A 12137-nucleotide genomic window follows, 5' to 3' on the forward strand; every position below is an offset into this window, starting at 1 on the left:
TATAGTGTAGCTGAATTGATTGAGGTAGTAAAGGAAGAGTGAGATTTAATTTTCCAAGAAAGGTTGGATGGATGGATAGATAGAATGCCTGAGAGAATGAAGCTATACTGGATGCAAATGGAGGCCATAAAAAATGGTAATAATGATTTTTTATTGTCTACTAGCAATGCTATCATGTTTCTTTAATTGAATTCTTTATATTTTTTTTGAAATTCTTATAGTTGGGGGTTGTAGTTGTATGATTGCCATGCGAGGGTATGAAAAGTTTGCAGACACGACTGTATACTGTAATAACCTTTCTGTCTCTTCAGGGACACCACCACCCCCTCTAAGAGAAAGGAAACCGCTATGGTAGCACCTACTGCTATAGCCTCCTTGACAGAGGTAGTAAAATGAATAGCATATGTGTCCAAACCCTCCACCACCTATGAAAAACAGGTGCCTTCCACCTGGCCCACATCAGCAGCCTCCTCTCACCAGTCCAATAGTGGTAGTTCCTTCTACAATGGGGTGGTAGTCCTGTATGTGGCTCGCAGTGGTGAAGACAAGTCCGTCTACTGGAGAAAAAAGAGGGAGAGAGAGAAAAGAAGAAACAGGGAAAGAGCTGAGGCAGGCACCTGAGTGGGGCTACCAGAAGGAGAAGGAAGGTTACCAGGGAGTCTGGTAGTGAGAAGGAAGTAGTGACCCTGGCCAAGACTCAGGAAAAGAATACTGACAGACAAGAACTGGCTCCTATGGCTACTGCACCTATTACTCCACCTGTTCAGTCTAGACCCATGACTGTGGCTAGAGTCACGAGAGCTACTGCTCTGATGCTGCAAGAGTACTGGCAAGTCCTGATGGGGCCTCTCGAGCCACTAAATACAGTACTGGTACCACTACAGTCATTGCCTATACTAGATGCTAGGGGGAGGTATATCTCTATCCGGTTCGCTACCCACAAGGAGTTTGCCCTACCAGAGGATGTTGACATTAAGGCAATACAGAATAGAATTAACATAACCTTTTTCAACCAAGGAAAGATTCTGGGGAATGCTTCTTATATTCTTACTGGACACATCTAGCCTGAAATTGGCCATATCTTCTTGACCCTGGTAGCCTACTCTATGGCTGAGTTAGGTAACTGACTTGACAAGGCCAGACTTGACTTGCTCAGGAAATTGTTACTCCCAGAATTTGAGTTCCAGAGAAATGAGAGAAAGGTGATGATTTTGGTCTCTGGGGTCCCACTTGCTGACATAGGATGAGAATCAATTTGGAGGATTGAGGGATAGACTAGAAGCGCAGTGTTTGATGAACTTGGTACTAACTTGGAGAAATCCAACACCGGTGTAATTACTGTTTCGTGGCCCAACATTATAGGATCCATCCACACTATGAGACAGACCAATGCTGCCACAAGTAGTCTCCACTTTATGGTCAAAAGGAATGAGGCCATTAGGAAAAGGCTGGCTGAAGGAAAGATTTGGCTATGAGGAGGAGCTTGCAGCATCTAGGTATTTGAGGTACACCAACTGCTTAAGGTTTGTGGTATGTTTTGGAAAAATGGCTATTTTGAGGCCACATGTAGTTGGCCCTCACATTGCCAGTTTTGTTTTGGAGAACACTTCTCCTGATTGTACATGTGCAGCAAACTGGCAAATCTTGGAGGTATAGGCCAGGCCTGCAGGCATACTAGGAGACAACGCTGACTCTGCGACTAGATACACTACTTCACTGGATACGAACAATGCCCAGGAGCCAAGTTGTCATCCCCAATTCTACACTCTTTACTACTTAGGCATGAGATAACCCCACCAGTGGAACCTGCTAAGGAACGGGAGCAATAGGAGGGACAGGTAAGAAAGATGCAGAGAAGACACCGTAGTCGTGAAAGGTCTCCGATGCATAGACTGGTTGAAATTAGCAGCAATGAGGCAGATCAAGGTCCCAGTCATGAGTCAGATAAGGCCAAGGGTAAGGAATCAGAGTGACCCTCCTCCTCCCCCTCCCCCACATGTGGGATTTTAAGAACCACCACCACCACCTAACCCACCTGGAGGGATATCTTTTGGACAGCTTGAGACTAGGATAGTAGCTCCCCATATGCCTCTAGTCCTTGTGGCCTGGGTGGATAAGTTGAAGCCCCTTTTGATACTTATTATGACAATTTCATTAAATGTCTGAGGAAGTAGTCAAAATCTGGTGCTGGCGTTTGATTTGTTTTCCTTTGTAGATTGGCTTTTTATTATTGAATCTCCCATTGATCTGGAGAGACAAGATGTATGAATAGAAGTTGATGTGTGGAATTTGTTTTCCTTTGTTATGAAATCAGGTGTTGAGATATTTGTTGCATCGCTTATTTGTGACATTTGTGAAATGATTGGGCATGGAGAAAGCTGTGCCCATATTGGTTATTGGGAAAAAGAGGTGAGGAGGGTACTTGCTGGAGTTTACTTTCGACCCAGCTACACAAAAAAACCAATTTGTTAGTTGTTTAGAGGAATCCGAAAACCGGATATCGTGTTTAGTGACTTCAATATTAGTCATCAAGTCTAGGACCCTAACACAGACCACAACAACATTGGTGGATGGTGGTGGAAGCAGTAGTTCACAGCTCCAACTCATGATATAAACATAGTCCTTCCAATAGTGTCAACCTTTCACGATGTTTCCAGAATCAACCTGTGCCTGTACCAGGTGCTGTATGTAAGACATCTGTACTATTAGGAATATCGGCGATCTAATACCTAGGAGTCACCCTAGGTAGGATAACTCCACCCGGAATCAGAATCTCCAGTCTCCAACACCTCCTCCAGGCCACCTTATGGGGCCGGCACATCATTATACATATCAATCGAAGTTCCATACTGTGACTATAATACCACAGAATTGAAAATGTCAGAATAATACTGCATATGTCACCACTGTCAGTCCAACTGGATCCTGTTCACAGGGTATATGAGAGGGGACCCTTGGCTAGGTCTGAGAAGTGGAATGGAGTAAATCAGTCCACTACCCAGAAGGTCACTGGGCTTCAAACATGTGATACCATTAGTATGGGCCGTAAGTAACAGGATATTTTCATACAAAGAGCTGATATTGAAAGGTAAAAACTCTCAGCAAGAGACCTATACATTCACATCTACCCTACAACCTTTGAAAGAGTCTAGAATTCTGAGAGACACTACGATAGAAGTGATTAGACTTCACAGAACGTTGCAACTAGGTTTTAGAACACATTGTAGTAACATGGATGACTTCCAATACTACAACTGTAATTGAAACTATGTTACCCAGAGTGACTAAGGGTTGCTGACTGAGAGAATGTTTGTCAATCCGGTGCAATAGCCTTCTGTGAAATAGTACGAAGTCTACTGGAAGACATCTATTAGTTGTGGAGGGAATTATGGAAATTTAAAGTCAGTTGACCTGACAAAAGATTGTGATTATGACTGCCTTTGCAGATGCAACCTGCAGATGAAACTGATCATTTTATCAACAATAGAGATAATTGGAACAAACTCAGTTCAACTTGAGATCTAGACCATAAGTCTAAAGACTCTAAGAATTGGATAACTACTTTTAAAAACAGTATAGTTCCAAGTTAGTTGTATTGGAATTGCCAAAGAGGGTCTGGTGATTTTCAGGAGCTCTAGGTGTTCGCACCTCACAAGAATACCGGATATTGCGAGTTATAATCAGAATGGTATATAGTTGTATGATAAATAGATATAGTCCGAGAATACTCAGATGTGTAATATAAATATCAAAATGTGTCCCAAGGTTTAGACATTATCAAGCAATAGAGAAGAGACCTTAAAAATATAATATTGTATTACGATTGTATCTTACTTTATAAAAGTTACTTTGCTCTTAGTAGTTATAAATGAAATGAGTCAACACAAGCCTTCCTAGACAATCTCCATCTACAGAAATGAATGTTGATTGACCTAGATAATTCTGAAGTCTATTAGATTGTCTCTGCCTAACAGGTACCTAGATACTGCTGGCTGCGAGCACAGTGCTCAAGCCCTTAAACTGCTAGTTGACCTCCTTGACAATATTATGAGTCAAAGGATGGCCTGGAAGAATGCAGTCAGAGAGAAGGTTGGGAAACAGTTTGACACCTGGTAAGAGGTAGAAGATGGGAGGTTATGTGGAGGAGTGGGAAGTATGGTAAATGCACTCCCACAGGTGTCCATTAGTACAGGTCAGTGTGAGTGGTAGATGCCAGAGTTGGAGAGGAGGAGGCTGGATGTGGCTTGGCTATGTCAATACTCCAAATATAAGGTGAAGTGGAGGGAGGACTACAGGCTGGTAATATGTGTCTACCAGGCATGCCTGCTGAGGGCTAGGTTCGAGCATATCAGATCAGAGATAGCTGAGAGCCATGATCCAGACATCCTTCAGTTAGCACGGATGTTTGTAGCTAAGTAAATGCTTCCCTCCATGTCCTCTCCTGATAGGTCTTATACTACTACACATTCTGACACTAGCGACCTGATTGCGTAACAGTTGTCCCTTATTGACCCTACTCCTTGGAAGGACTCCACGATCGACTTGAATAGTACTTAAGAAATGGAAATTGCACTAATAAGGTCTCCTACAAATATGGGTCGAGGAGATGATGATCTTGGTTATCTCTTCCAATGGTTCTGGAAGTGAAGAGATATGACTACATTGCGATGTTTAGTTGATTATGGGCTATAGATCATTATTCTGGACTGGTATAGGGCTGAGGTGGTGCTCATACCTAAGTTAGATAAACCCAGGTATGACATGATTATGTCTTAGAGGATGATACATCTCCTCACAATGCTGGTAAAGGTCGCGGAACAAGTGGTCATATTATAGTTGCCTGCTTGCCTTGATCTGAGAGAAATACAGTTCCAGTCTCACTGGAAGTGTGGGGTTCATGATGCCATAGCAGTGGTCTTTGAATTCTTGCAGCATCATGAAGCCTACAAAGGACAAATCTTGTCAATAGACATCAAAGAAAGGTTCAATAACATTGATATTGACCTCCTGTAGGACCTTCTGGTAGCTCGGTGATGTCTCTTAAAACTGTGCCAGTAGATCCATCAATGGACCTCCTGTCAATTAATCCATTTTCACATTCACCAATGCGTTTCATGGGCTTACCATGTCAGTAAAAGGATACGTCAAGGCTCACCCCTTTCTCTTTTCCTCTTGGATGGTTACGTGGCAGATATATTCATGCTACGAAGGAGCTACTCTCCTAGTGTACATTTGTTGATGATTTCATACATTGATGATAGAGTCATAATGGTGGCAGCAAAATCTTATAATGCTGCCCAATACCACGCAGAAGAAATACTCACAGACTGCTTGCTTAGCAAGTGCCAGGAGAATGGGGTATAGTACTCTCAAGACCCAGTGGATTGGGTTTGGGAATATGGTATGGGATGGAATAGAGTTGTTGAGAGAGATGGTTTTGCCTTCTGAAAACCTGCAGGTTCTTGGATATAGGTTTAATGTATTGCATAACCTTTCTTCTCATGTAAGGTATTGGTTGGAAAGCAGATTGGGTGTCAGGAGAAGGATTTCGGTATTGGGGAGGAAGTTTGTAAGTCTTGGGGGATTGGAAGCTTGGGAGACTTGCGGCTGGATAGAGGCAGCCTACCTTCTGACTCTCTACTATGGGCTTGAATTTGTAACCCACCATACATCATATGTGAAGCCAATTCAGGTCCACCTTAATGACTGCCTCCGTTCTGTATTTCAGACAGCTGTGAAGCTGGCTAACAATATACTGTTGGCTGAGTTCAGAACACCACCCATTGCTATTCAGGGCAGGTACATACAATGGAGATATTATAGCCAGGTCATCAATTACTGATTCTGTAACTGGCACCATTGGTTTCGTGAGATTCGGCTGCTGTGGAAGGAAAAAGGCATGGTGTCTTATCAGTAGACCTCAGATAAGGAGTTCACCCACTGCCCCACAGTTTCGATTGGGAAAGGCAAGACAGTGATGGCTGCACACCACTGTTTACTGTACATGGATCTTTGTACATATTCAAATATAGTTATTTATACAGACAGATCCAAGTCCTCTGAAGGGGCTGGTACTGCATGGATGGTATTTCAAAAATAAGCCTTGACCCATCCTGATGTGTGCTTGGTTCTCCCATCATAGAGCTTTGTTGAATGCGAGCTGTTTGTGGTTATATGTACACTCTGACTTGTACTGTAACCGGTACGGGTACTTGGTTATTGGTTTTGTTTTATGTTTTGTTTTCAGTATCGCTTTGATACTTGGTTTTGTTTTATCTTTTGTTTTAAGTATCGCTTTGATACTTGGTTTGTTTTAAGTATCGTTTGATACTTGGTTTTGTTTTATGTTTTGTTTTAAGTATCACTTGGATACTTAATGAGTTTCACCAAGTATATCGGTTGATACCTTGGATTAGTTTCGTTCATGCTAGACATGAACAGATTTGTGTATTTAAAGACCGCCTATTTCTATAATAGGAAAGGCAGACTTCGACAGACAGTATTTCAATATACTTGGTTGAACAGTTACTTCTTTGTTCCTCAGTACACCATCGAAGCCTCCTTTAGTTCTCAGCTCTCGCCTCCTCTCTGGAAGAGCAGGCTACCTGCCAACTATCGTATCTATTACCGATAACATGAATAGCTCCTAGCGAACACGTTACATTTTTTTAACCTCAGCAAGTGGTTAAGAACCTGTTCCCGGATTTGGGCCTGATCAACCTATCAATATCCACCTCAGAACGCTAGTGGAGAGAAGCGGCAGAATGACGGCACATTCGGCTTCGTCTCAAATCCAAGATAGAGTCTTTGATGACCAGGAGTGGGAAGCAAATCCAACGACAAGACCTTACAAGAAAGAAACAACCCCGGCGCTCTGCTAAAGAGCCGGGCGATCCTGCAAACACGGAAGACACACAACCTCCAGGAGAATTCCCTTCTACTCCAGCAAAGAAGCCTACCATTGAACCTCCAATCGACCCTGAATCCAGTAGTGAATTGGATATGGCTTGCACAGGAGGAGGACCCTCTGGAGGAGGAAAATCGCGGGCTCAGCCTGAAGAAGAGGAAGTACCTGCAGCATTTGAACCCCCTAAGTTTAAACTCCACCTTCCTGCGAAGTTTACAGGAGAAGGAAAAGACCTCAAACCTGAAGCCTGTGACCTATGGGCGACGGAACTCACACACTATCTTCTCCTGCAATGAAAAGATGTGGAAGACCCTACAACAGGACTATACAGTGGATCGTTCTGTGAAGGAAAGGCAACCGACGCATACCACTAATGCTATAAGGAATACGGTGGAAACGTAAGATTAAGAGGATCTACAGTTCTCGATTACCTGAAAGGACAATTCCAATCTTCTATTACCAACAACCTCCTATATAACAAATTCAACCAGCTCCAGCAAGTTAACGGAACACATGTTAAGAGAATCACCGATGTAGCTATGGACCTGATGATGTATAAGGATCGAATGGAGAAAGGAAGTATCTCTAAGTACATCCTGAAGTGACGATTCTACGACACTATGGACCCTACCCTCCGGTGAGAAGTAGAACCACTTGAGGAAGACGGCGACGATATTGCAGTAATAATTGCAAGAGCAGAATGAAATGATACCATTCTCCATGAGACCAAGGCCTACAAAACACAGACATCCTCTAGTAGGAATAGCCAGCCATGGCACAAGGCCTCTAGCAACTCTGAAGACAATACCCCACGAGTTTTCAAGAAGAAAACGAAACTCTCCAATGAATCGAGACGGCAGAAAGGAGAATGTTTTGAATGTAAAAAGACAGGATACATAGCAAAGAACTGCTCTACGAAGAAAGGGAAAGGAAAGGCAATTAAGCAAGAGGTATCGGCCAATAATATTGAGAGCGATAGTGATAATGCCCAATCCAGCGAATATGAGGAGATCCATATCGGATATATCGAAGTGGACTGCAACAATGTTCGACCTCTGGCTATATTCAAAGCACACACCGCTCTGGAAGGTACTATTCTGATCCATGACAAAAAGTCTCAAGTCCTATTCGACACTGGCGCGATCGGAAGAGATATGATCAGTAATGCCTTTGTCTCTCTCCATGGATTTTCAACTCGAGACCTTAACCAACCTATACCAGTCAATATGGCAGTAAATGGATCACGATCCACAAGCCATAAAACCTATAGTGCGACTATTCGACTTGGTTCTGCTATCCTACCCCCCCACGAAATGCTGGTTGGAAATCTAGCCAAATACGATGCCCTAATAGATATGCCATTCCTGAACCGCCACAAAGCTATAATCAGATGTGGAGAATCAACCATCGATTTCCCAGATCAGAAGGTCAGAGTCTCATGTAATCTGACAAGCGGAGAATACCGAGCCGCAGTCTATGAAGCAACTGCCAAACGACTGTTGGATGAATACTCCAATGTTTTCCCTGATTAAATACCCGAAGAACTACCGTCTATGAGCGACGTGAACCACCACATTCGCCTCCAAGACCCCTCTAATCTAAAAAACCAACCCACATACTCTATTCCTGATGCATACAAAAGCCCACATTGTGATTGGATCAACCAACAACAAAGAAGAGGAGTCATCTACCGAGTAGAAGCCACAGGTGCCGCTCCTATGTTTGTTCAACCCAAAGCAGATGGAAAGAGAATCCGCCCCTTGGTTGACCTCAAACTACGGAATGAAAACACGGTTATGGACAGTTCTACTATCCCAAACTACACTCAAATCCTGAATGCAGTTGAAAGGGCTAGATTTCGAAGCAAGATTGACCTAAGTGATGCCTATTTCCAGACAAGGTTAGATCCAGAAAGTGAATGCTACAATAGTTTCAAAACACCCTTCGGAAGTTTCATTAGCCGAGTTATGTTACAAGGTGATATGAATGCGTCCGCTACCTTTATGCGAATTATGGAAAACCTCCTGAGCGAATACCTCCACCATTTTGTCTGGGTCTAAATTGATGATATTCTCATCTTCTCAAACACCAAAATAGAACATGCCTACCACATAGGTTTGGTTTGTACCAAACTAAGGGAAGCTAAATTCTACGCTAGCAGAAACAAATCAATCCTGATTGCCGATAAGCTCAATATCCTAGGGCATGTGATAGATGATGAAGGAATACACGCAGCTCCTAGAAAAATATCCTGTTTAACAGAATGGACAACACCCTGAAATCAAAAGGAGCTCATGCGATTCCTAGGATTAGTTCACTATATTTCTCAGTTCCTACCTCACCATGCCACTGTGACGGCACCGCTCACAGACCTTACTGGCAATGCAGAATTTGTCTGGACCCACACTCATGACCAAGCCTTTACCAACATCAAGGAATTGATAAAAAACGCCAATATTATACAACCTATCGACTACAGCAAGCCAGAACCAATATGGCTGATTACTGATACATTGGATATTGGAGTTGGAGCATGGGTTGGACAAGGAGCCTCCCATGAAACGGCAAGACCAGTGGCATTACACAGCAGGAAGTTCACTAATTCAGATATGAACTATGAAACAACCGACAAGGAAGCCCTGGCTGTGATTGATGCTCTTGCTGCTTTCAACCACATCCTGATGGGCAATTCCTTCACCATTGTTACCAACCACCAACCTCTCACTAATCACAAAACAGAAAGGATACCTGGAAGGATAAGAACAAGATGGATAGGCGAGATCAGCAAATAAAATGCAAAAATCATCTATACTCCAGGAAGAACGAGCTATTTAGCTGATGTGCTCTCCCGCCTATATGAGAACCAAGAACTCGCAAACCTTCCTCTTGTTCATGACCACACAAGACAAAGTGAAGATAGCCCTGATGACACCTCCTATGAACAAGAACCATCGATAGCTACCGCTAGCTCTGCTGCTCCCTCCAATCCTTTCTCTTACACCATGTACAGAGCTGCTGGAACTGAACGAGGAAAAGACCTTGATGATGAATGGAAAGACAATCGCAACCTCCGCAGCACACCTCCTCACGAGCTTGAACAAAGCAGAATCCACTGGTCTCACTGTTATCATGACACTTGCCCTTTTCACCAGACTGAGATTAAGTTCAGCAACAGATACCAGTGACTGTACTATATGTCTGCTGATGATTCCAAAAACACCAGTTTCGACACCACAGAAGGAGTAGAAGAGATGATCGATGAAGATGATTTGACCCAACCCCCTCATACCATTAATCCTGTCCCAATACGATACTAAAGTCTTGAAGAACTTGAACAAGCAGTAGCCTATATGGATGCGATATCCTATTTACACCCCCTACAGTCAGCCCCGCTATCCTCTACTCCCATAACCGATTCACGACCACTATATAGTGGACTCTTACAAGTATACAACAACGAAACCATTGTTTCTGTCATACCCCCTACTATTCCCGAGCATCGCCGACAACTCTATGAAACCTTTGAAGAAGAAGAGGAAGCCCCTATCGAGCCGACAAGAGGATCTCTCATTGAGGATGAACGAGATGTTAGATTAACCACAGAAGAATTAACCTCCTCTTTCCAAAGCTAAATGATAGCAGGATATCGCCACTATCCGATCTACTTCAAAGCTATGTATAGCTCCTGACATGGAGACCTCGCCCCCTACAACATATCCAACGGAATGGTCTATATCAGCACCCGTTATGGTGAACATTGCCTATACATCCTGAAAGGCAATATGTTTAATGGAATGACTATTAGGGAATCTGTCATCACAGAGATTCACAACAAAGGACACCACAGTCTGGACCGCAACCTCCAATATGTCTCAGAATATATTTACTGGCCTGAGATGTGAAAGGACTTCTGCGATTTCGTCAAACAATATGAACTCGGCCAGGCAAATAAGGAGCGAACACAACTACCTGAAGGGAAAGCACAGCCTCTCCAACTACCTTGTGAAATATTCGAATCCTATGCCATTGATTTCGCAGGACCAGTCAACAAGTGTGCCGGATATGACACCATCTTGGTAGCTGTGGATCGATTTTCCAGATACATCTGGCTCATACCGATGAAAGTTACCGATTCCTCCAAAGACACCTGGAATAACCTTCAACGATACCTGTTTACCCCCCATGGGTACACCTTATCTATTGTTAGTGATGCTGATCCCCGCTTCACTGCCAGATTCTGGAAGCAAACCTTGACCTCCCTTGGAATAAACTACATCACGGCTGCCCCTGGACACCATGAGACTAATGGCCAAGCAGAACGAAAAATCCGCGAAGTTAAGACCGGAATCAGGAACATGATCAATGAACGACAGACCAACTGGGAACCAGCCCTTGTTGAACTGGCCGCATATATCAATGCCGGATTTTCAGACACCTTGGGAATATCTCCATACAAGGCAGTTTTCGGCCGTCAATACCCTCTCCTACCTACAACTCTATTTAAGAACTCCTCAGTCCCTGCCTCCGATGACCATCTAAACCACCATCAAGCAATTCAGAATGATGCCTTCCAAGCTGTTAAAGCTGCCCAATTTCGCAGCACCACTACTGCTCAGAAACGATGACGCAAACATGTCCCCATCCCACCAGGTAATATGCTCATGGTACATAGAAACATGTTCATTACCAATGTTGGACGCAGCAAGAAACTACAACCCCGATAGTGAGGACCTTTCAAAGTTTTATCTTTTGACAAGCATACAGAAAACTACATTGTCCAGATGGATGGATGTATGTACCGCCACAATACCGCAGTCTTCCATGCCTCTTCTGTCAAGCGATTCCACCCAAATGACGACTCCAAGTTCTCTGGAAAAACCCACTCTCAATCTGCACCTATCATCATTGATAGGAAAGATGAATGGGAAGTTGAAGAAATCCGAGACCACCACCTTTGGCATGGAAATAATCAGTTCCTAGTCAAATGGAAAGGATATCCGAAGAGTGAGAACAGCTGGAAACCGCTAGAAGGACTAGAGCACGCTATGGATATGGTGAATGATTGGTGGAAAGACAACATGCCAAACGAATCCCTCACCCTGACGATCAATTATATTACCATGTGCTGGACACCTACGATGCTGGAAACTGAGTAATGGCATGCAGAACTCAAAGCTAGAGACGGATTTTAGGCACCATACATTAAGTCGAAATTCGAGAGTATCGATAA

The sequence above is a fragment of the Tuber melanosporum genome (genome assembly GCF_000151645.1).
Source record: "Tuber melanosporum whole genome shotgun sequence assembly, scaffold_13, strain Mel28".
NCBI lineage: Eukaryota > Fungi > Ascomycota > Pezizomycetes > Pezizales > Tuberaceae > Tuber > Tuber melanosporum.